Source organism: Anser brachyrhynchus (genome assembly GCF_964034855.1).
Source record: "Anser brachyrhynchus genome assembly, chromosome: 1".
Taxonomy (NCBI): Eukaryota; Metazoa; Chordata; class Aves; order Anseriformes; family Anatidae; genus Anser; species Anser brachyrhynchus.
Genome location: NC_137694.1, coordinates 166,214,939 through 166,242,259, shown reverse-complemented (window position 1 = coordinate 166,242,259; position 27,321 = coordinate 166,214,939).

Below are 27,321 nucleotides of genomic sequence, written 5' to 3'. Positions count from 1 at the left end.
TATGTAAACCGTCATTAACTGCTAAGAAATGTACTAAGGAATTTGACCTAAAATCATGTAGGGTAGGCTGTTTTATTTTTTTTGTTATCATTCAAAATAGCTTTTTACCCTCTCTCCCTCTTTCTTTCTTTACTGACCCTTCCCCCTCCTCCCCCTGCCTCCTCTCTCCTTTTTTTTTTTTTAAAAACAAACAAGCAAACAACTTTTTTTTTTAAAAAAAAAACTTTTTCTCATGACTGCTAAGCATTTGGTTAAATGGGAGAAAAATCATATTCACTAACTGATTTTCATTTAGTGCATCAGGAGCCTTAAGCCACTTTGTGTGCAGATTTCCAGTTTCAATTAGAATGGATTTTCAGACATCAGATGTGAAAAATTATCTCATTTGGATCACATGAAACCTAAGCACTAAGACATTGCTGATCAGCGAAACAGTGGTCTCATCTTTCCTGTGGTGTGCCATCTCTATTAGACTTTGTAAACTGCGGCAGTTTGAAATCTTTAACCAGCCATTACTAATAAGCATATGTTAATTGTAGCAGAGATCATAAGCAGGTCAATTAGGAGGCAAAGACTGGAACAGAATGAAACATTCAGCTGGAGGGAGAATTCGGGGCAGGTGTCGGCCAGCATGCGCTGCCCTGGCAGGAGCTCTAAGCATCTTGGGTAGAGCTCATTTAACGTTTTGATTTGCTGAATTTGCATTTCAGATTTCCATTCCTAATAGACAATATAGTCAGTCTTTGTTAATGAGGACTCTGATTACATGTGCCATTATAATTGGGAATTAGCAGGCCAGCCTTGTTTTGGAGATTAAATCCAAAGTAAATTGGATTAAAGACAATGCTGCTGAAATCCCTTCCTTTTTGTTTTCTCAAGCCAAAGGTGAGGAAGACTCCATTTGTTTTGTACATATGGCTCTTACCTTGATTAGCGTGTCTTGTGGTTTGTTTATACTTTTTGAACATAGCATCTATTAGCAGTTCCAATATTAAAAGCAAGTAAGAAATTGCTGTGTTTGCTTAAATGATCCTGACAAGGTGCCTACCTTTGTTGTTGTGCACTGAGGAACAGAGTGCCAGCAGAGAATTAAGAGCATTCTGAAACATTATTTATTATAAAGTAGATGCCTTTAAGTGTTCATCTGCCCAGGGTATATTCTTGTGCTAAACATTGTCTTTAACTCTTAATACATAAGTTTATCTTACTTTCATTTACAGTTGACTACGTTGACTGCAGAGGAGTTACTGTGGTCTTAAAAACACTAGATTACTTTGTTATGTAGTTCTGCAGATATATTTAGATATGTTTTCAGTGAATTCAGAAACAGGAAAACATGGGGATTTCTCTCTTTTCTCTCAATTTCTGTCATTGACTAGATTGTCTGGAGAATAGTTTTTTTTTTGTTGCTGCAGTATTATCCAGTTGCAGCTCACCTTCCATGCTTCTTGTTCACATTAGTCACATATAGTTCAGACTCCTTTAAAATCCCATGGCTAATTTAGTTGTATAAACCAGTTATACTCAAAACATTTTTCATTAATAAATTTGCAGTGCAAACTGGTTTTCCTGCAATTGAAAACTGACAGTAAGTTTGCTCTGCAACTGTAGGAAAAACAGTCTAGCAAATAAATGTCCATGTCATTATGTCTTACATCTTACAAGAAGAAGCAGCACCTTATGTACAGGTCATCAAAAGCAGAAAGCAGAGAAACAGAAAAAGATCTACTAAAGTAAATCAAGTGAATCAACAATGTTCTTGCTGTTTCAGGAAACTTATGAATATTAACTCAAAGGTTTAGGGTTTTTGTAGTAGAAGACCATATTTATTTGCTGATTTCATAAATCTCTTAAAATATCCCCCTTTCTGGCTGTTACTTTCTTTGGACAAGCTCCTAATTGGAGTGGGTCAGGTGTGCTCCTTGCCCTAATAACACAATTATTTGGGCATACATACAATAGGTATCAAAGTTGTATTAGTCCATGAGGAATCTTTTAGCATTATCATTGCCTTCCTGCTACTTCTCAGTAATCAGACTGAAAAACAAGTATGATAAAACAAAATATGAAGAACTAGCTTATGTTTTTTTGATAACTTTCAGCCTTACAGAAGAGCGGGTCACATTAGTTATGCAAGAAAACCAATATGCTGAAGTCTGAGTGTAGAAAGCATTCCTAGGCAGCTGCATGTGAACCATCCAGCATAACTAAGTTGCTTGTTGACAAACTAAGTTTTAGAGCAGAGCGAAATAATGCAGTTTATACAGCTCCCATCTTCACTATTTGAGTTCGGATTAAAAAAAAAAAAAAATTTATCCCAGGAATAGGTGTGGTGAAACACAGAGACGTGCAAATGATCAGTGGCAGACACTCTGAACATATTCATTTAGCACTTACTGCATCTTGCACATCAGGTAAGTATTCTTACAGTCTTGTCTGATTTTTATGTTGAGTATTACAGGTTTTATAGAAACAGGTTTCCTTCTCCATCATGTCTGTTTATTTGAAGGACAGAAAGCTGCACAAGGTGAAGTTGCACAAGAAAATTAATCCAAGGAAATATCACTGATCACAGTTATGCTGTGATGGTTATGTTCTATGGTTATGTGCTACCATCACAGTCTTACTACCCCTGCATTGTCAGTGTCAGTCTCCCACCATGTGTTTCGAATACTAAGTTCTACTCTCTCAATACTGCCATGAAAATAGATTTAGCCATTACACTGATGATGGGTAAAAGACTGGAGAAATTAAAGCCATTTGTTTATATTTGGCCATGCATATCATATGCACAAGTTCATGTTTGAATATGACTGTGTGCACGTTTTCATGTCTAGAGACAAACATGCAATGAAAAGAGTCAGGATTTTTAAAGAAAGATTTAAAATACGAGGAGAAGAGATGTGTAATATTCACAACACCTTTCCTGGCATTTGTAAGACATCACGTCTTGGAAACAAAAATGTTAGCATTGTGGCAAAAGGAGCCTATGAAGCAGTTCTTGAAAAGGAGTGAGTATATAGGACAACTATGTGAAAAACAAAGGAATTGTGACAGGACAAAAAAAAAGCCTTGCATATAGTAGAAAGCTAGGACTGCAGCAAAACCTACGGCAAGAGCTAAGTATGTATTAATTATTATTGCACAGCAACTTAAAAAGGCTTGTGTAATTAACCTCAAAGTCTCCCTCAACTGATTTTTTTCCTCTAGGCAGGAGCTTTGTCAGGAAGTTCAGCAAATGGTGGATGATTCAACATCATTTTTACAATGGAAGAGCCTTTGAACCTTAACCATAAGAGACCTACTGTCACAAGATTGTTATTATTTAAGATCCCTGTTATCTTCTCTCTTTTGTTTCCAAGGGCCTTTTTAGCTAAATAGTACTCAAAAATGTAGGGTAACACAGGTCTTACCCTAAATTACTTGCAAGTTAAGGTAGAAATGTTCCTCAAAGCATGACCTTAATCATTCTGCTGTGAAAAGGACCTTCATTACATTCATCCATGTAAGTCCTAATGTGTTTTAATGTGATCACTTTCTAACATTTATGGGAGATACAGCTCTTTGACAAAGAGCTCAACATTTAAATGTTACATTTAATTAATTAGGGACAAATCTTAAAACAGACGGATACTTGGAAAGCTAGACGTTAGAACATAAGGCTTGCTTTTGTGCTGTTCCAGCTTCCGAAACACACTCTGCTATACCAGCTGATTCTTCTCCAGAGCTTCTTAGATTTTTTATTGCTTGGGTTAGATGTGCATGGATGTGATAAGAATATATGACCTGGTGCTAGGCTCTAAGGTCTAGAAGCAAATAGGAAAAATAAATAAGGAAAGGTGAACTAAGAGAAACAGACCAAATAAACAAGGGGGACTAGGAGAAAGTCACAAGAAGGTTGAGATGAGAGGTAGCTTGGAATACCAATGTGTAAAAGGGAACTGACTAGAGCACTTTTCCTTTTTGGTGTTACGACCTGTCCTGGTTTTGGCTGGGACAGAGTTAATACTGCTATAAGATGAGAGGGCAGGGTAGCAGAGAAAGAAATCTGGAGAGGCTGTTAGACTTCACAGTCCTCCTGGGTTCTGCATTGACACTAGAGACTTCCAGGGGTGAATGTGAGCCAGTTCCTTTTAAAAAATCTGAAATGTCAGTATTGGTAAGACAATGCCCCACGGTGAGTTGGTTTCTGCTTGGAGAGTGAGAGAGCTGCACTCAGGATTTCCTCCTCTCGGGGCATTACATTGACCCATGAAATCTGATTAGTAGGACTTACCTCCAACTGGCCTTGCTGGGATGACTGGTAGAAAGCTGAATGTCTGGTCGTACTCAAGATGCTTGGAAGTCCTAAAAATGGGAACATCTGCCTGTTTGCCTGTCTCACAGTACTAAAACTAATAAGAAGGATCTTGGAATTCATAATTAGAAGAATAAAGCATCTTCCTTTCTGGGCACTCTATTGTGTACTGTATATTGCTGTAGTATTTAAAGAAGACACATTTGTTTTTAATGTGTTTAATATCTGTTATTTATTTCACCAAGAGGGAGTTTGGTAATGGTGACCAAGCTCTTTCTGAGCAAACTGCCAAAAGGCACTTGATATTCTGGAATTAGTGGGGCCAATTGAGGCCTGAAGCACGCAGTACACTGCTGTTGTTACTGGTACTGCTCCCATCCCTCTCAGGGATGAAGTCAGGCTGACAAAAGCATGAATATTACTGGGTAAGATCTCATTTTTTTCAGAGTACCCGAGGGTGTAGATAATTTGGAGAGAGAAGGAACAAAAGAATTAAAAAGGAGGTTATCAGTTAAGAAAATTGAACCTCAGTCAGATTCAATCAACCAAGCAATAGGTTTCCTCACCTCTTTTGATACAGATTGGCTACCCCAGTCCATGAGTCTCTTGAGGCCCCATAATTTAAATTAGTAGCTTAGTCTGGAAGGAAATATGCATCCAATGACCAAGATTTTCAGAAGGGAATTTGGATTTGAAGTCCCATCACTCTGGATAAGCTTTGTTGGATTTCCAGCTTGCTCTTTGACACCATTAGTCCCACTGTCACTTCACTGGAAGTTGGCTCAACAGGTTTGACAGCTTCTTCAGTTCCATAGTGGTGGATTGACATAACTCTATATGATGCTGGGAGATGTGAGTAATATGAGATATTTGTTGATACGTGGATAATTGTTTGTATACTGTTTCACACAGGGAAAGCATATGCTTCCGATCTCAGGGGATTGTCTTGCATTTGTACAATGTCCCGACCTCTATTTTTTCCCTTAGACCAATCCATCGAAACATAAAAATCACTGTAAGGACAGTTAATTAGATATTCATACAGACTACATGAATCGTGTTTTTTTGTTTGTTTGTTTGTTTGTTTATGTAAGCTAAGTCAAGTTTCCACAGATTGCAATACTAGACTGACATGGTTGTTGTTATGCCTTTATACATATACTTGCGTTTTTGCCTTGTATGTTTCTTTAGCAATCCCCATCATAGTTCATCACTTTGCTCCAGTGGATAAATTCTTTCCTATAAAATTGTATTTACTTCCTTTCACCACCCCCTTAAACTATATGGTCCTTGGTCCATGATAGGTATTTGTACAGAGCAAATGATGTATCCAAATACTCATCACATATAAGCCTATCTATTCATGTTGATATTCATATACCTCAAAGAAAGATCTTGGTATTTATGTTTACACTCAGAATATTGAAATAAATGTTTTAATGTTTCAATATTCCCTTTTATTCCACTGTCACTACCCTCAACAATAAAATAAAAGATTTCTCAGCAAACACCTGCAGGCGGGGACTGACAAGCTGCAGCACCAAAGGGCTTTCCAGAGCTGCCTCCTGCTACTGAAACTCACTCACAGAGTCAGAGGCTGAGTGCTGGTAGCACTTACTTTAGGTCTCTGCTGTTACTATGCTGCAGGAGAGCCCAGAAATCCCAGGTTGAAACACTGGGCACAGGTAACAACTGAGGTTGCTGGATCAGGATCCACATCTTCTCATACAGAGCAGATTTCATATGCTACCTGTCTAGATAACTCAGCTTGCCAGATCCTTTGCAAAGAAATTTAGACACAACAATGATGTTTCCTTAAGTTTTGGACCTTCTGGACAAAGAAGTAAAACGGGGAAAAGCTTGGAGAACATCAGCATAGTAAGAACTAGGCATATTGCCCCACACTTTCTGCTAAGTCTCCTGTGAAAAGAGCAGACAAATTTCTGCACTGGACACACAATACACTGCACTCTATTCAAAGCTGATGTCAGGTTTCTTATTTAAGTGTTTTCATCAAAAAACATGAAGCTGGTACCAACATCTGAGGGATAAATGCATTTTTTTCCACATGAAAATGAAAGAATAGCTTTCACTGACAGAAATAGTTTCAGAACATGTGTGTGTGTGCGTGTGTGTAGGGGGTAGCAGAGGCTATGACATAGCATATGAAGTCAATAGTGTAGTTGTTATTATTTATACATGAGTAAAGATTACAAATGCAGGCAATAGCTCAGATCTCTCACCCCCTGGATCTGTGAAACCTGTCACTCAGTCTCCTGCGGTGTGTCTTCCTGTCTCCGAGCCATTGGACCACCTGCTGCCATGACTCTCATCTATTGCATCGCCCGAAGGCCTCGATGATAACAGCATTGATTCCAATGTACATCTAATTACTTCTCATAATCTATTCATTTCACAATAGTGTAGTGAAACATCTGTCACATCATAAACTCTTTAGTATCCTTATCAAACCACCAAAACATACTCTGCTGCCAATTGGCAGCTACCTTGCTTTCTCCTCTTATTAATATGATGCAAACATATCTATGTTTTTTCGGTTGCTTTAGATGAATTTCCCTGATGACCAGTGAAAAAGAATTGGGCAAACTGCAATTGTAATGTCTATTCACTACTTAGTGAGGTACCATTATTGATGTCATACAAATATCAGTGAAAATTGCTTTGTTTCTTCTAGAGATAAAGGCTCTAAATAGGGTCTTTAACATTTATAGCATGGTAATAGATGGCTCCCTTCCTTGGCTCAGTGTGACTGATTCATTTGCTAAAATAAGCATCTCAGGGATTATTACATTTGAGTGGTATATTGCATGGGAAAGGCTTTTACCTTTATAGTTTTTACTTTACCTGTGGGTAAATAATGCCCACTCTTTCTCTTTCTTCGTGTAAGAAATCAAGAGCAAGGAGACCCATTAGCACATATTTTTATTATCAAACTATAGAGAATCTATCTATCCCAATAGGATCATGAATATACAGTCATATCTAATAAAGAGGGCTGATTAGTCCACTGAAAGAACTTCAGATATTCAGGCAACAACATGGAAAATAAACTCTGAATAGTTAGGTGTTGGTTTACCATTACATACTAATTTATGGTGAGCAACAAATCCTGAGTGAAAGGAGTGATATAGTAACTGCACACTCACTTTCATAGTCAGCGTTTGCACAAACTGAGTTTTGTTCTTGTTGTTTTAAATCTGCAATGGAAATGAGTTTAGTGTTGATTTGATAGCTTTAGAAATGGGAGCCATTTGTTCATCTGCAGAACAGATACAGCATGAGCAGCCGTTTTGGGATCTTCCTCACAACATGCTTTAGCCTGGCTTTTGGAGGACCCACTTTTCCATGGCCTTGGACTAGCCAGTGAGGAAGCTAATTTGGATTCTCTGATGAGGCTGTAGTGTGATGCCAGTCACTGTAGTTATTTTTATTATCTGAACATCTGGCAGTAAAGAACTGGATTGCAATCACCAATTCAGGCCACATTTTGTTCCTGACCTTGCTGAGAATCACATGGGTGACCTAATGGTAAAAGAGTCCATATCTCATTACCAACCCCCAAGACAGCCAGTCCTCTTTTATCCATTTGTCAATATATAATGCAGTCCAATATATAATGCAACCTGAATATTTATCAGCCTCTATTTTCATCTCTTGTGTATTTTCTGGTTTGGAATAGGTATCATTTGTACCTTTTTCCTTAAATATATGTTTTTACATTTAAAATACACTGACTACTCCAGCACAGTGGGACACATACAGAGATTTTTGTGTTATTGACATATCTTTCAATATGAATATATCCGATACGTAAGTTACTTGAAAGTTAATTTTTGACCTGTTCAGTCCTTTGTGCTACTTTGTAGCATTTGTGAGCATTCATTTGGAGAGAACACAGAACATCTCAATGCTGTGTGAAGACTGATCTCCTGACACTTCATCCTTGGAACTTCATTCCAAATACCCAAACTTGCTTTATCATGGAATTATCATAAATCATGAATCATGAATTATCATAATTCAATTCCTTTCCATTTCATTTACATGGAGCTACCATACATTTTGCTACTTTGCTTTTAGCAAAGTGAAGAAGTCTTACCTGGCCAAAAGAGGGAGTTATATATACAGCGTTGTAGAGTTCATCCACTGAGACTGATGATATCTTTGGACTAACTTGTCCTATGTGTCTCCTTCATGGGTCATATATGGCCTTGCTGTTTATGCTTCTCCCACTGCAGTTTCACCATGGGCCAAACCTGCCATGTAGACTGATCATAGAAGGTCAGCCCGAGAAGGCTGTATCACCACTTTCTCAGTAATATTACAACCATGTTAGGGAACTTCCCTGGCTGATTTGGTACCTAGGCATTTACATGACAGCGCATCAATACCATGATATAAAAAAACAGAAAGCAATGATAGATCATATTTTTCCATAAGCATATTATTCTCCTGGAATTTTCATAAATCCATGGCAAGATAATACTTGTTATACCAACAACAGAAAGAATATTCAGAATAACATGTGATTGATTTAGTGTTTTGAAATTTTAAAGAATAATTTGCAGAATGTAGAGGTTTTTTTTTTTGAGATTTTCTTCATAGGTTTGATAGCTAAATCTGATTTTTTTCTTTCTTTTGAAATGAAAACTGACTTTCTTATGTAGTCACATGGTTCTAGCACTTAAGGAATTTTAAAAGTATCATAAAAATAGCAGTCAAATCATGAAAGACATAATGTCAGGTTTATCACAAATATTTTTCCTGTGACATCACCTAAAATATGCATTACAGTTAACATTCAAAGGCTGTAGTGCCAAAGTAGTACATATTATTAACAATTACTGGAAATTTGAAGTAGAAAGTCTAAAAATGATCAATTTATTCAAAAATTAAAAATTTGAAATGTACAAGGAGCTAAGAATAACATCTATAGGCAAGAATCTACAGCCAGTGTTGCACTTAAGAAATAGACCAAAACTAAGAGGATAAAAGATATTTTCTTTGATGGTTGTATTGAAAGGATTTTTGGTGAGAAAACAAACAAATGAACAACAAGCCAACACTCTGGACTGAAACAATGTAAAATTTTCCAGTTTTACTTAAGAAAAAAATCTGTAAATTATTTGGGAGTAAACTAAAAAGATTTTTCTCAGCATAAAACAAAAAAACAACCAGATTTTTTTTGGATATTCAGCAGTACTGGAGAGAAAACACATATTTATATATATTTGTTTGTCTTAAACTGAAGGTCAGTTCTCAGGCAAAGTGAAAAATTTCAAGAAGAGCAAACATTTGTTTCCCAAATAGCATTTTCAGACATTATCAAAACGTAATCCCTATTTCTTTTCTGAAACCATAAACTTGACCCAGATTTTTGAAGACTTCAACTTCTTCCAAAACGGACTTTTTCAATAATTTGTCTATCAAATATAAGTAGATAAATATATGAATAGAATCGTCTCTGTGTTATTTCAATATAAATCTTTGGATTAGGGAAATATAGAGACCAGCTATCAGAACAGTAAGTCAGCAACTCCATCTTAGAGCAGAATACCATGGCAGGTTGACTTTGGCCACTGTCACACACCCAGCCAGTCACTCTCTCACTCCCCCTCCTCAACAGGACGGGGCAGGGAGGGCAGAAATTAGGATGGGTCAAGATAAAGACATGAAGATCGCTAACGAGTCATCCCCATATGCAACACAGGCTTGACTTGGGCAAAATTGATCATGGGTCAAATTGGTGTGTGTCGTCCCCATGGACTGCAGCCATTCAAGAACTGCTCCAGAGCAGGCTTTCCACAGGCTGCCATCATTCAGGATAAACCTGCTCCAGTGTGGGCTTTTCTACAGGTTGCAGTTCCTTGAAGAAATATGCACCTGCTCTGCCATGGGGTCCTCTAGGTACTGCAGTGTTGATGTCTGCTCCAGCATGGTCTCCACGGGTTTGCAGGGAAATTTCTGCTTTGGCAGCTGGACCACCTCCACCCCCTCCTTCTTCTCTGACTTTGATGTTGCACTACTTCTCACTTTTGTTCTCTTCTTCTCTGCCTGTTTGGCTTTTTCTGCCCATTCTTAAATCCACTTTTACTGAGGTGCTGCTGTCTTGGCTGCTGGGCCTGGCTGGGCCCTGTGGTGGAGCCATTGGAGCTGTCAGCAACCGGCTGTGCCCAGCATGAGGCAGCCCCAGCCACTCCTCACAGAGGAGTCCCCGCTGCCAGTACCTGGGCACCTGCACCTAGTACAAAAAGGATGCTGCTTCTGAGTGCTAAGTATTTTAGATTCTTTTATTTTGGATGAAAGTTTCACAGAATGTAACATTGTTTATGTGACTACAGACTTAACTATAGTAAGAGCACTTACAACTATTACAAAAATTAAAATTCCCTACAGGTTGAGTCTTTTTCTAAATGAGTGAAGATGGACAGAAAAAAGGGATAGTTTTTATAGTTTTTTTTTTTTTCAAATACTTCCAGCACTAATTAAGTGCATACAGAATGGATTTTATACAGCCAGATTATCTGCTGATTTAAAGCAATAGAGCTAAGAGTCCTCTGTTAAAGCCATATAAGCTATGTTGATCTACCACAGCTAAGGAGCTCAGTCACTCAGTGAACAAAAATACCTACATCTCTTTGAGAAACCTTATTGATATGACACCATTGACAACAAAGTTTGTAAATAAAATCTCTGGAAATTACAAGGGATGAAGTCTGGGAGACAAGAAACTAAAATAAGCATTCAATGATTTTCAGTTGTTTGGGATATAAGTACTCAGAATCAACTCCTTAATACCAAGGGTCATAATTCTTCCCATGTCAATAGGTATCTTGTATCTGCCTATGCTCTTAGTAATTATCTGCCACACCTGCTTTCCTGGTCATGTATTGTCACAGCTGTCCTACCACTTGAACGATACAAACTTGGTCCATGGGGGAACCCCAGACATCAAGGAAAAAAGAGCCTGTCTGCAGCAGAATGCCTTCACATCCTCTGCTGCAGGGAATTTTTGTGTGGGAAGTGTTGTCCTGGTTATTTGTGATCACCTCTATTTGGTGGTCTCAAGGGAATGATACAATAATTCCACTCTCCAGATCACAGGTCTTAGTCTATATCTTCTCCTGCCTCTCCTTGTCTGCTCCACTAGTTTATTTTTTTCCTGACAAAAAAGGCCTGCATAAGTGGCTAACGCTTTTATGCCCTTTTAACACAACCTCATTAGTGGTGCTCTTAATACCTGTCATTTTTCTTTGGTGTTAAATAGGCAAGAAACTTTATTCAAACATAGAAGAAAGGAAGATCTTGGCAGCTGTAGTAAAAAGGGATCTCAGACTCCATATTCTTGCCCAGAGATGGATCTAGTAGAAATAATCATTTTTTTTCTAATGCAACCCCCCCCCCCAAAAAAAAAAAAAAACACAACTTAGGTTCAAACTAGAGCGAATCATAAAATCATAGAATGGTTTGGGTTGGAAGGGACCTTCAAAATCACCCAGTTCCAACACCCCTGCCATGAGCAGGGACACCTCCCACTAAATCAGGTCACTCAAAGCCCCATCCAGCCTGGCTTTGAACAGTTCCAGGGATGGGGCATCCACATTTTCTCTGGGCAGCCTGTTCCTGTGCCTCACCACCCTCTGAGTGAAGAATCAGTTCAACTTGTTGCACCAAATTACCCTCTGAACTGTGTTAGCATTATTTTCTAATAACTAGACTGGGTGCCTATCATCACTTAAATCAGGCTTATCAGATAAGTGCATCAATTTAAGTGGGAAGAATCTGTTCCTGTGCAGATTTAATTCAAGTGGTTTGTTACATTTCCTCACATTCCTTTTTTTATTTTTATTTTTATTTGTTTGTCATATTTTTGGCCCCGTTGTCTTTTTAGTTGAAGTGTTTTTTAGCCTGAATCACACTAACTAAAATGGAATAGTTTCAGATTAGACTGCAGTCTTGGCAGAGCTTTACTGCTGATGTATGTTTCTCTGGTGTTTAGGGAAACGGAATACGAATATGGAAAATCCTTTGCAATCACAAAAACATTGACACTACTAAAGTTTTCTTATGAAATTGAATGCAAGAAGGCAAGAGTCATCTGCTGATATGACACTGAAATTATTATCGATTCAGTTTACTTAAAATGTCAGAAGATTTTGTCAAAACCTGTGGTTTCCGTACCTTCTGACACAGTACAAAGAAAGGATAACAATGGAGAAAATATTCTGATGTCAGTGACGATGTGTATAGTTTTATGTTGATTCTTAGACAAGTTTTTTTGTTTGTTTGTTTTGTTTGTTTGTTTGTTTTATGGTCACATTTAAAATACCAGATGGTGTGTTAATGCTGCCTTTAGGTGTTTAGCTTGAGGCTTCAGTGACCTATATAGTCAGAATTAGTTGCTCTGAGGCATCTCCTGGAAGAATTTTTTTTTTTCCAAGCAGGAAACCTAGGTTGCTAATTTAGCACCCTAAACATGATGTGGCTTGTTGTGAATATCCCTCAAGCCCTTCTTTTCTTAATGCTGTGTAGATTCAATCTTTGGCAGAAGAAGCATCTCTATGATGCTTTGAGATCTTTAGACCTTTTCAAGCCTGCGTAAAACCCTGCAGAAGTATTAGTCCTGCATAATCCAGGAGGATTATGTGTTCCAGCTGAGGTTTATGCTCCTTGTGTATTGGAGTCATTAATAAATTGTATATGCTGCACAGTAGTAGAGAAGCCTTGACAGGACTGGGGACTTGTTCAGCTGAATGCAGTTGGAGACTACAAGTTGAATGCCCAAGCATTTTAAATCTATTTGCATGAAGAAAACAATCTCCAAAATTCAGCAAAAGCCCCTCAACCTTCAATGCTCTTCATAAATGTTCACTGCTGCGCTGTCTCACAAGGATCCATGCTCGGGTCCTGTGTAGGGTATGCCCTTACAGTTTTTGCAAGCAGGTTTCAACTCACTTTCAGTATCTTCCAAACTTATACTCCAGGCCTAAGACAGTTAGGAACCAGCAGTAATATCACCACTTTAGCATACCTCAGTGATCAAACTAATAACCCTGGACTTTCAGTTAGTGGTGGGAGTGCTGCTTTTACTAAGACTTAAGCTTTTTTTAAAAAAAAATTGAAAAAAAAAATCTAGTACAAATCTCTTCTATTTCTAGCAGCTTAGTTCAAATGACAGCTGATACATGAAAATTGGATAAATAGATTAGCATAATGCCTTTTAAGAAATATATTCAGCACTTTTCATTGGCTTGTGCCAAAGCTCTATTTCCTTGGATGTTTTGAAGTAGTCACGAAGTAGTACACTTAGTAGTCAGATTTTCCTTGAGGGTATCTTATATTATCTGGTTTCCAGCACAAGTGTTAAATTGTAATGATAGTGGAAGGCTAGAAAATAGTGAAAATCAGATTTTGTCAAGGTTTTTGGACTTTTCAAAGACATAAGCTGATATAACCTCTTGTAATTCCCCTTTGGCTTTTCTGACTAATGCTCTTTTAGTTGCTTTTTTTTTTTTCTTTTTCCTGTTTGAGAATGTAAGACCATGAAGCATTTGTGGGTTCAGGGATAGAATCCTCTATTACAGTTGAGTCCAGAAAAGATCACAAAACCACAAAATTACACAGTTACTGAGGTCAGAAGGAACTTCTGGAGATCATCTAGTCCAAACCACCTGGTCAAGAAAAAATTGCTAGAGCAGATTCTCCAGGAGCACATTTTGGTTTTGAATATCTCAAAGGAAAGAGACTCCACAACCTTGCTCAACCTGTCCCAGTGTTTGACCTCCCTCACAGTAAGAAAGTCTTAAGTCTAAATAGACATTTCTGTGGTTTTTTTTTTGTGCCTATTGCCTCTTGTCCTGTCACTGCACACTGCTGAAACAAGTCTGACTCCATCTTTATCCCTCCTCACCACATCCCTCCAAGCCTTCCGTTGTCCAGGCTGAACAGTCCCAGCTCTCTCAGCCTCGCCCACCATGTCAGATACTTTGGTCCTTTGGTCACCTTCCTCGAGCATAACTGGATTCAGTATGTCTGTGTCTCTCCTGGGGGAGCCCAGAACTAGACCCACCACTTGAGACATGTCTCACCAGTACTGAGTAGAGGTGAAGGATTATCTCCCTCAACCTGTTGGTTACATCCTACCTAATACAGCCAGCGAGGCCATTGGTCCTCTTTCCTGCAAGATCACATTGCTGGCTCATAGTCAACTTGCTGTCTACCAGAACACCTTTTTGCAGTCCTTCTCTGCAAAGCTGCTTTCCTGCCAATTACCCGCTGGACTGTGCTGGAGCACACGCAGACTCCCAAAGACTGCTCCCAAAAGCATGCAGTGTTCCTTACCTGCTCACTGTCTGCATGCTGAGATGCACTTTCTCACACACTCCCTAAACTCTACAGTTTGCCAGCACTCATGGTCAGCAAACTATGGATCTGATGACTGGTAGGCCGTCCCTGTGGAGATATCTGTGCAGTATGTCCATTTAGGTAGTAAAAGGTTTTAGTGTTTCATGCACACCTTCAGTAATGCTTACACTTTATCCAAATAAAGGTCTTATATTAGCATACACTTCTGAAACTACCAAAGCTTCACACAGAGTTTTAGACTAAACTTTTGTGACCTATTATTTTCAAAGATGCTTAACAGCACTGAGTTAAACAGGAAAATATCATCCTGCTGTTTAAAATCATTTTTCTCTTCAGTTATCTTTTTCTGCAATAGATTGAATTCACTGTGCAATACAAATTAGATTTTCAAAGGGTTAAGCAGCTATGCATCCTAAGAAATTTGTTAGAGTAAAATTTTGCTTCCAAAGGGTAACAAAGAAATGAGTTCAAAATATATACATGTGCATGTGCTTCTGACGCAGCATTCGTATTTTAATAAGCATATTCGAATTAATTCAAGGTCATATGTGCTTTAGTGTTGGAAATGTACATAGTACTTTGCAGGCTACTTCCCTCCCTTTGTAATGCACACACTTTGTAATACCACAGAAGGGAATTACTGGCTTGGTGCTAACAATTCCTTTCAGAGAATTGCACTGTCTTGTGTGCCACAGTGGAAAATACATCAAGATAATTCCCTCATCACTGCCTACCCACCCACCCGCTCCCTGTAGTCTGAGATGAACTGTCTAGTCACATATTCTAATGTTGCTTCTGGTAAAATGTTTGATTCTTTTTTTTTCTTCTCAGAGCAGAGCTCTTCTGGAGCCTATATTTATTCTGACATTTCTTTTTTTGGTGCATACACATCACCTGTAAGAGGTTCTTTGTATATTGTCATTACCGATATTATAAGAAATTCTAGAAGTAAAGAGTATTTAAAGTGGATTCACGTGTGAGAGATTTTGTAGGTTTTTTTTTTAGAAGTTCCTTGCTACTTTCTACTTAACTCAGCATTGTAATGGTTTAAGAAAAACATACTCACATGTAGGATGTGTGCTGTGGGATAGGAACCAAGAAAAAAAAAATTAGCCAACAAATGAAAATCTTTTGTTCTTAATGACAGAATATAATGGAAACCTAATCTCCTACTGTATATTATCAGGCAAATTAGTTACACATATAATAAGGTTTTGCTGTATAAATTATAAATGAAATAAACAATTTTGTCACCATGGAGTGCAATGAATACACGACATGTTATATGTAAATATATTAGTCATTTGCCTTTTGTTTATGTGTCACAGGAATCCATTTCCTTCCTGGTGTAGTTCCTATTCCCTATGGGTTCTTACTAAAGTCATCTCAGCCCTTCATGTACAAGCCTTTTAAAGCAGAATTACTTTTTTTTTCTTTTCTTTTCTTTTTTTTTTTTTCCGTTTTTCAGCCCAGTTTTAATAATGGCTGCTTTTGTGCCAGTTTCATTTAGTGCTTCAAACTGTAATTTTATTTGAGAGAGAGAGAAAGAAATAATAAGGAAAGCAGAAAGGGTCTACGTGATATATCAGTACAATACAAAAAACATATTGAAACCATTTTTTTTATTTTCGTTTTTTTCTTCAAAAATTAAAATATGTCCCATAAAGCAACTATGCATATTTTTTCTCTCACCAAACCTTTCCTTCTTTAATGAGATAATTTGTTTTTAAGGAATGCATTGTTCAGTCTTTCTTTCCATGGGGTGACATTTTTATTTTCCATGCAGTACAGTATATGCAAGAATGATATAAATTTGGGGTTTTTCACAGGGTACCTACCATACAAGAGCCTGGAAGCCCTTTGAAACCAACATGAGAGAAACAGTTACTTTCAGTGAATTATGGCTTTAACATACAGATTCCAATCAATAATCCAGAATTTTATATTCAGTCACATTCAGTTCATACTCATCAAGGATTATCTTTTGTGCTCCCATAGGCTGTTCCTGCCCTCCACAGGGATACAGAGTTGAATTGAATATACCTCATTATATTTGGGATGGCTGTGGACCTTAATGGAAAAGGCAACACTTAGCACATAAGCAGACTAAAGTTTCATGATCAAGACCAGCTAAAAAGGATATTTCTCACTGCTATTTTCATTTCTCCCAGTGTCAGCCAACACTTTCTGCAGGGTGAATGATTGTACCTTGACATTGTTTACAAGACCAATTATATCTTTATTTTGAGAGCTATTCCAAAGGCTATTAGAAGAGGGTTTTTTTCCCCTCCTGTTGTATTTTTATAGGGAGCAGAGGCAAGCAAGGATGTTTCTTTTACAGTTTACTTGCAGCTCTATCTCCATGGAGGCCTTTTTCTCTCTCTCTCTCTCTCTTTTTTTTTTTTTTTTTTTTTAGCTGGAGCAGACAGTGGTTAGCAATGGAATACAAAAAGGCAATTCTACTGCCTCATAAGCCACAAAGTGGACTATGGAATTAACGTATGAGATGTTATTTCTAATTTATTTATCTGCTCTCTCTCTGTACTCCAAGTACTCTCGAAAGCACTTACGTATTTGAAGTCTGGTAGAGATACCAGTTAATGGGAAATGGTTTGCTGTGAGAAGTGATCTACTTGAGTGCATAGAAGAGGCCTCTTTCTATCAAATATTTCACGGGTAATGTTTTACTGTTTCTTAGATGGCATGCCATAGAGTGTAATAAATTTCAGTTTGTTTGTATTCTTTGTCTGTATTTGCACTTTGGTGATTATATTTGAATTCATGCAAGATCCTCGTTTTCAAAAAAGAACTTTAGCATAATCTTCTCATTAATCCTGTCCTGTTTGTCTGTTATTAATAGGCCACTGTACAATGTATTCTGCTGCAAAACTCCACCAGGCATGACTAATTCAGATAATTAATTTGCTAGAACATTAACACCATCAAATGAGCCTGCTAAACCGGTAAATTTAAAGTAAATTAAACTTAATTTGCAGGTTATTGCAATTAAGTCTGCCTTGTCTTTCTGAGGGATTTCAACATCCTCAGTATTTAAGAGGCAATCATAATGCATGCAAGTGGGCGGGCTTTTTGGCTAATTAACACGAGTCTAATCTGCTTTTCAATTAGGGGGGATGTTTATAATGTGCTGGTGACAGTGTTGCAATTCAGTACAGCATAACAGGAGTGCATGGCATAATTATAGCTGAAAAGAAAAGCTCATGCAGGGCCTGTTTAGGGGTTAATGAGACATTGGCAGCTTCCAGCTGAGGAGATTGAGCCAGTTTAGTGCAGCTTCAAGAGGAAACCACCCATAGGGGTTTCCTTTGAAGTGTCAAAAGGTCCCCTTGTTCTGGGTGGCTTATGTTTCATTTGTCTGAGTGGCATATCAAAAATTGATGAGCTGCCAGCAGCAGTCCTCATGACATTAATTCACCAATTGTGTTTCTAATAGTTTCATCCTTAAATACATTTGGATGATGATAATGCTAAGAAAAATCAAGGTTCTGAAAACAATGAGAAGGTCTGTGCGGTTCCAAGAAGTGTATACAGACTACGCAAATGCATCAACTGCAAATGTTAATGATGCAGATGACCTACACTGCTCATTATGAGCAGGAAGAAGACAAAGATGTATTGTGCATCCTTTTGCTGAACAACATTCGAGCTGTGGCAGAGTTGTGGTATTTGTTGTTACCTAGGTTCTTGAAAAGCTTAAAATGCGTCAAATTCATCCCTGAAGTAACTTCACTGGCTTCAGAGTAGCTGTACCAGAAATGGATTGGGTCTGTTGTCCTAACAGTAACAGAAAGAAACTAAAAAAACACCAGAGCTATAAAGAGTACTGGGCATCTCTAATACTAGTAGGTGATTTCTTCAGTCCACTAAAGTGTATGTGCATTACAGTCCTATGCATAGGTAACAGGGGTTCTCAAACTTTTGTGAAAAAATTGAATGTTCATGGACAGAGTGTACTGCGTGCCCACAGCAATGATAATGTGAATTTCAGGGAATGCTAATTACATGGAAAAATAAAGTTATTAATATATTGAAAGACACTTAAAACCCTGAAGAAAAGAGAAGGGGTCAGCAGCATAAAACTGGCTACCTAGATCAGTCAGAGAATTCCTGATTTATAGGATTTTCTATGGCATTAGCAACCACAACATGTGAGCACAGAGTACTGGAGGAGAATGCTTTAGTTGCTGGGTGAGATGCAATGTTCAATGCAATGTTCAATATCCTGTGAATCAAGTGCCGTGCTCCTTTTTTTTTTAAACCTGGGAGCGGTACAATATAGGACTTTGTTTTCTTCATGTATTGAACACCAAAAAAAAAAAAAGGTTTTAGCACTCCAAAACTTTTACATGAACCTTTTGCAACTTTCTGAAAGTTTTGCATGAAGATTGATGCTCACAAGGCAAATTTGGCCCACGTCACCTGAAGCTATTAGATCTGCATCTACCCTGTTTAATTTTAGGCAATATGAGATAGCCAAGGTGGAAGCACAGTTGCCATATACTCCCACAGGACTATTGTAGAGGCTATTCAAGTCACCAAAGATTATATCATGAGCTGGAAATGCCCTCTCTCCCTTGTCCATAAAAAAGAAGTTTAAGCTGATTAGGCATCTAAATTAAAGTACCCGCATTTAGGCAGGCAGCATATTGGAGCTGTATGATCTCTTTTTGGGTGTCCTTTGTGGAAGGTCAAGATTCATTGGTATCTCTTCATACTAAATGGATGCATGAGTGCTTGTGTTAGTGCATGACAGATTTTTGATTACTGCAGAGAGGAAAGGATCTTCCTTTTTTTAACCTTTGATAATTCAAATTGTTGAACAAGCTGAGTAAATGAATAGTGCCTCCACTGACAGATGATGTTGTATATTAATTAGGCACCATACCATATACCTATGGATTTTGCATAGGTCAGTAAGACTAAATTCTTGTTGGTTTTTGTTGTTTTGCTTCTCCGCCTGGACTTTTGACCATGACTTGTGGTGTCATCAGTAAACGGGGCTTACTAAGATAAAAATACTACTGGTGGCAGAAGTGTCCTCTAAATGACTAAAACACTCTTATCTGAGGAGCACTTTAACAACTCAGCACATGAACATATAGTTCAAGAGTACCTGACAGATTTTTGTGCTTAAGCTCTGTGACTGATGGATCAAATGAGAAGACAGGAAGTACCTGTGTTGAGAAGGCAAACTGTCTTGTTTTAGAGAAACTTTCTGTCAGTCTTCTCTGACCACCAAATGCAAGATGACACAGGTACAGTTGATCCTGCTGTTGTTATTCACCAGCAGAGAAAGGAGTGCAAGTCCATCAAGGAGTATGGAAGGAAACAAACATCAACACAAAAAGATTTAAATGGCTTACACTGCAATATTTTAACTTTTTTTTTTTTTTTTTTTACTGAAGGAAAATAGCTGAATAAATTTGTGGATTAAATTATGTAGACAGTATTGGCAACAAAAGCATAGAATGGTATTGACTTTAATATGTCATTTACTAACTCCTTTTTCTCAGACTGATTTCACATTACCAGCTGTAACAATAGAATGAAGGACTAAGAAGCAAGTAACTCAAGTACGTAAATGGGTATATCTTCTATACCTGCATGCACATGTAAGATCGATGTTTATTCATTTGTCCAGACATCAGGGTACTTTCAACCATTTGCAAACAAACATCATGAGAAATATGAGTGTAAAACCAAAAAGGAGGAACAGGAGCTAAACTGGATGTTGATGACAGAGGGACAATCCCATTGGGATCAATTAATAAAGACCATATAAAAAGTGGATTGTCTCCTGTTCTTCACTTACTGGAGATAAAAAAAAAAAAAAAAAAAAAAAAGAGAACACCACACTTGAGTACAATATGAAGTCTGTAATACCTGCAGTCCACAGATCACTCAGGTCTGAAGAGAAGGGACATTTCTAATAGAAACTTTCATTAGGAATTCTTAACCAACTACCCTTAGAAACATCACAGTATTTGCAACTGCTGCTGAACTCAGGACATTTCTAAACACAGAATTTTTAAAGGCCATGTTAGCTGGGTGCAAATTTGATGGAAGCACGCTGGCAAGTAATGATTAATGCAGTATCTGCCAATTAATTAAGTGACACTGGTGAAATTTTCATCCTTTTTTTAACAGCATAACAATAGCATTTAAGGGACTATGAGACAGCCAAAGTTTTAAATAGTTTGTGGGATACAACATAGCATGTTCACAGAAGGAAAGATGCATTAGAAAGATTAAAGCACACATTTCTCTTCCAGTTCTCTACCTGCCTCTCCTCTGGGATCAGAGCACCGATGGTGCTGGGTCTTGTGTTGATTCTCAGTTTGTTCTCAGTGGGAGTCTTCCAGCACTCTTATTTTATAATCTAGGCAAAGGAGTAGAAACTCTGAAAAGCTTCTTTTATGCAAAACCCTAATATCAGTCAAAGACATGTTTTTTTGTTTGTTTGTTTGGTGTTCTTTTTTTTAGCTGGCTGGGTTTTTCAGAGAGTTTGGCTCTTGGAAAATATCAATTATACAAGAATTAACATTTTAAGATTATGGCTTTCAAAGAGAGGATGATACCTGTCTTGCTAAACTTGATGCAATGATCCATTTATAAAGTAGCCAGTGTACTTCATACCAGCTGGGTTCAAAAGTTTATTAGTTCTTTTGCTTTCCTTTGGGGTAGAGAGACATTTGGTCAAAACTTTGATGTGAGCATACAGTTGCTAAGAAGCAATATATAAACAACAGATGATATTATTTGTTAAGCATAATAAACATGCTTGAAAGTAACAGTATACATAAAACTTTATTAGTGACATGACGGTAGGGCAAGATCTTGGACCTTTAGAGAAAATATTGTTGCACATGAAATCATTTCCATGGTATCTCAGGATAGCATATACCTGTGGTAGGATTAACTTAAGTTAGAGGTGATAAAAAGATGAAGTGGTCCTGAAGGATAGTTTGCAGGAGTGTCCAGGATAAAACTAGTTAGTAAAACAATGTAGGATGATAAACTACTGGGTTGTCAAAAGACCAGGACTATCCCCATGACTAGATACTTTTTTATGAAGTTTGGATCCAAAGGCTCAATAGATACCTTTACAGTGGAGGATATGTAAATATTTAAATAAGTTAAAGGGACAACAAAATTAGTAAGAATGTCTCTGCACAGTGCCATAATATTCACAAATCATAACAAAGATCTGGTTAAGTGTTGGAGTATATTGTTGTGAAATCAGGGAGTATCATAGTAAAGTAACTGCCATATCAGAATATCAGCTGTATTTCCTGGGCAGGAAAACAGATGATTAAGCCTTTGAAAATGCCAGATGGAACCTCACAGAGCTCTGTAGTTATGTGCTGATTAGAGAAAACAAGCTCTGTAAGGCAAAACCATGGTTGTTACTCTCTTATGTAACTTGCATTTTATGCAATATTATAAGGGTAATATTAAATGATTTAAGGCGTAGATATCTTTACAAAGAAGGGGTGAAAGAAGCTCTACCAAAATGTTTCTGATGCGCTATGTATTCAGTAACTGATTTTTTTTTTAAATCACTACTTTTTGCAGGATTAAATTATAACTAGACAAACCTTGAGGACTAAAGATGTATACACAGATGACTCCATTTGTTTTCTTAACACAAGGAAATGACATTGAAAGTAAAGAAGTGATGAATAACTTTAAATATCTTGGAATATTGCATGCCAAGTGGGGAAAGCATTAGTAAAAAGAGTAAAAGTGCATCTCACTCCAGTAAAATCCAGTAGCTGGACCAGAGCACTCTGAAAATGCTTTTACTGGAAATATCATCTGGACTTGGTATGTGTGGATGGTGTTTATTACATTCTTAAAAATATGCACTTCCATGATTGCTGAGAGGCAAACTGCTGAGGCTAACAGCTACAAATGCAATTTATGAAACACATGGCATTGTAATTTGACCAAGAGATTTCCATCCAGAATCAAAATTTGAAATCACAGTTACTGCAGAAATTAAAGAGAAACCCCATACCCCAGTAAAGATATGTATACCCAATAAGTAAAGGAACTATAGGGAAAACAAACTGCATCAGAAAACTGCATTTTCTTGCTCAGAGGGAACCATTAGACCATTGGGCATTGTTAAGGGGTAAATGTGCTTTTTACCCAGCAAGAGTTATTTCCATTTCTCATCCTGAAATTAGTTTTAGATTATTCATGTTTGTGTTTTCCTTTGATCTTAAATCTCGAGCCACTGGGTCATGGTCCCTCTGCCCAAGGATGTGATGCTTTTAATACTGCATCTAAATCAAAACAAAAATTGTATCAATAATAATAATAAATCTAATAGCATTCTTATTTTTCAGGTACTTTAATCATTAATGATGATTTTCATTTAAGGTTCTTAAAACTTAAATTTGTGTATGTTGTTGATTATTGTCATAGCTGAATTAATTAGATGCTTATGACAGAAACCTTACAATATGATCTATGTAAAACATATGTTGTTGCTAGTTCATGGTCAAAGCATGATTTAAATTAAATTAGCTCAGCCTAGAACTTCAGACATCCCTTTTTGTACTTTTCTTCTTTATGATGTATGCCTTCACAAATCCACCTAAATTTAATCTGTTTTTCTCAGAAGTAGAGGTAAAGAAATACCAAAATGGTAAATATCCAAACCATTCTGACATCTGTCTAGGAGGCATAGAAGAGAAAACATCAAAACTACAAAAATAGAAGAGTCATCTACATCTTGGTCCATTATTTAGGTCCAAAGGGAAACACACATATGACAATTCTTAAAGTTGGTTAATTAGGATAAAAATCATGTAAAGTCTTCAGGTTATGTGGCTGAGGATTGTGTGCTAGTTTCTATATTTATGCTAACAAGCTGATACCAAATAGGCATCTAAATAATTACACCCCAGGACTTAGACTCCTCCAAATCTTCACTGCAATATCAAGGTGTCAAAGTCTTCCACAGAATAAGGTTTTCACTGTGAAGCTCTGCAGGTCTGTCTGATTGTCTTTCTCCCAGCAATTCTATAAAATCTCTCATGCTGGTTCCACTTTTTACGCTTGGGAGAATTCACAAACTGAGTGGTCTTCCATCTGTATTTCTTAAGACATCCTCTCTAGGAAGTGTTTCAAGAGTGTGCCAGGTAGATTGTATTTGACAGGAATTGTAAGTGGAAATAGAAAAAGCTAGTGTTTTCTATTTATCCACTAGAAGAATTGCTGTTCTTAGGGTAAAGATTCAGCATATTTGCCTTAAAAGTTAAACTTCACTGTGCTTAGGGTATCTGTTCTTGTCTCCATCAGCAAACTCAAATCTGGCTGTTTTATTCTTGTAAAATATATAAACTCAATCATTCTACTAGTTCAGGAGTCATTAGTTTATGTAATTGTTAGATGTGAAGGAGAGAGAGATAATGATAATAAGAACTAGGCAGGTGAGAGAGTTCCTGGTTACCTCAGATATCATCAAAGAATTGGCTGGTAACAAATGAGGAAGACCCTGCAGACCCAAAATCAGCTCATTGTATTTTTTTAGAACAAGTTATTCCTCAAGTAGTCCATGTAATTTAAAAGAGATTAACCATGTCTTTTCTGAAACTGAAGAAGGTTGAGTTGATAATACTGATAATACTAAGTACTCTAAATGAAACCTTCCCTGAGGTTATACAGCATTTCTAGAGCATTGTAATTTCAGAAATCATCCCCTGGTGTTAAAGAATAAGTTTTATGTAACTGATTGGTCCATATACCCTGAATTTACAGATACAATGCAAAGCATTACAAATATAACAGCCGATACTATGGCTAATTTCTTTGATGATTTTCACTTCTCTATTATTGTTACTTGTATTCCAGTCCTGCTTAGATGTGCCAGTCAGTATAAAAAATAGTTGAGCCAGGTAGCATACATAACTGTAAAATGCAAAGCCTCTTCCTTTCACTCATCTGCATTTGAAGGGTGCTGTTCTAGCCCAGTTCAAGTCAGTTAAAGAACTGCCAGTAATTTCAATAGGTGCTAGATTTCCTTCCTTCCTTCTAATATTGAGTTTAAAAAACATCTATACCTAAACATAGATATAGGCTCCCTTCCTGCATACGTAGCTGCTACTTAGGCTTGAAGTACTCTAAATGCACTGAGATCTGCATGCGCTCAATCTGTTACATGAAATCATATTCCCCAACTATAAACATCTAAACCAGGGACATTGCTCCTGGAAAAGATATGACAGACACAGGAGGAATGCTTCCTCCTTCTAATGGAGAGCGGTACCATGCTTTTAAAGAATGCTCAAACCCTGCTGTCTTTGTGATTCCTATTGTTGCTATTATTCTGCCAGAGAAGTGTTAAAGTTGGACTAGATGACCTTAGAGGTCTTTTCCAACCTAAATGATTCTATGATTCTGTAAGTGGACTTGACTTCCACATGTGAGGGGAAACCTCACAGCTCCCAGTATTTGTAAACTATAAATAAAAGGAAGATTGTCAATTCATTTCCATTTATTCCAGTGGATATAATTTTCATATAGCTTAAACTGTCCCAGACCTGTGACTTTATTATAGAAAATTATCAATATATCAGAGGAACTCCCAGATAATCTGTTTTGTTATTCAATTTCATATATCAACTTTCATATTAAATAATTTAAACCTATTTTTATTTTTTAAATTACTTAAAAAGAGATATTTCCTGTTTTCAAGAAGGAGATAAAATATTACTCTTCAGGAAGGAGAAAACTTGCAGCTTGGAGACACTGCAGGATAGGTGTTTGTGTGCAAATTGCTTTCAAGAAGCTTTTTTTTCTTGCAGTAAATTGATGGGGACTGATATTCTTGTTGAATAAGAATGTGCACAGATTCAAGCCCTCAGTTACATGATTAATCTAATTGTAGGCTGAAGAGGGGCATTCTGTAATGCTCCCATTGGAGTTCTGTACAAAATAATTTGCTTAAAAAGCAATTGATGTCTTCTGGAAAACTTTGAAAAATGTTCTAGTTAAAAACACTTTGTCTGTGTGTCATGTAGCTTCTGTTTTTTCTTCTATCATTTTTATCATTAGGGACATGACAATATTATAACTGCATGAGAATATACTTGCTTGTTAAGAATTTATCTATCTTTCACCCTAAATCATTTCATAGCATCATAGTAATTCCCATAGCAACCAGTTATGATGTCACAAGTGGAAAATCTGAGTTTTTTAGGAAAGTAAGTCTGACAGCATACATTAATGCATAAAATTAAAAAAACAAAAACAAAAACAAAAACTTTCTATTATCACGCACAGAAGGTGGTGTAAAGAAACAGTCACTTAGGTAACAAACACAAGTTTGGTGCCCTCTGCTATTTCCTGAAAGTCAGGTAGCAATGCATTTCTTATTTGTACAATAGGTAAAACAATATTTTTTCATCATCGGAAAACTGTTGAGGGAATGAATGATGTTAAATACTAAGGCAAATTGCATTAGTATATTTGATGGTGCTGGCTATATAAGGTATAAGCAGAATTATATTTGAAAATTAAAAATTGCCTTGTACAAGTCATCAGTTGGTCTGTCAGTACAGTTTATTTAAAAATGTACAAGAATTTATAATCTAGAAGTATACTTTAGTCTGGTTAACCTCAACTGTATTATGAGTAGAAAATATTTGCACAGATTATGTACATTTATGCAATGTTAAAAAGACTATTTACTGATACCTGAAGTAAGGTGCTAAAATTAGAAACATAATCATCCTTTACTCCCTGTAGTTGACAGCCCCCTCTGGCAGTGAAGAGGCAACCCACAGGTACCATTTCTTCACCGTAGACTAGCAATGAACTCATCTTAGACACCTCAGGTACCTGCATTTCAACAGAATGAATTTACGTCTGAGTATCTTTGCATAAGGATGCTCACGTGCTGCATGAGAATAGACCCAAATTTGATTAGAACAGTAGGTTTCAAGTTTGGTCCTACATTCTATGAAATATGTCATGCTTTATTTGAGCTACTTATACTTTTTAGTAGTAGTAGTAGTAGTAACATATGTCCTTATCAAGGTACAACTAGATTCAGTTACCCTTAAAGTGAATTGCAAGTCCTTCTTTAGTTGCAGTGGGAACTGGAATACACATATATGAATGTACTTAATGTATGTAGGTACAGAAAAGTACATAGATAAATGAAAAATACAGAGATGTTTGTACCCCCATGTGTGCTAACATATGTAGGCTATAATATTTAAAAATATCTCTTAGAATTTGTAATGATTATTAACGTAGGAACTAATTCATTTTTTTGATATTAGTTATGTCTTTGAAATCACATATGAATATATCCCAGAGCATGCTTTTAAATGAAAACCTATCCTGCGAAATACAGTCTAAAGATGCAGTCATCTTAGTATCTCTTAATAAAATGCACAACATTATGGATTTTAATTTTGAGCACATTTTCTCCATGTAAGTATTTTTTAATGATGTATAAGGAGTCAGTTAACATTTCCTAGCCCCAAAAGCCAGGAGTCACATAGACCAAAAAGTAACAGGTCTCTTTCACATGATGAGCTGTCAGCTTTCTTTCACAAGTGTTGTCACTGCTTGACTTGCTTAGTCTTTTACAGTTA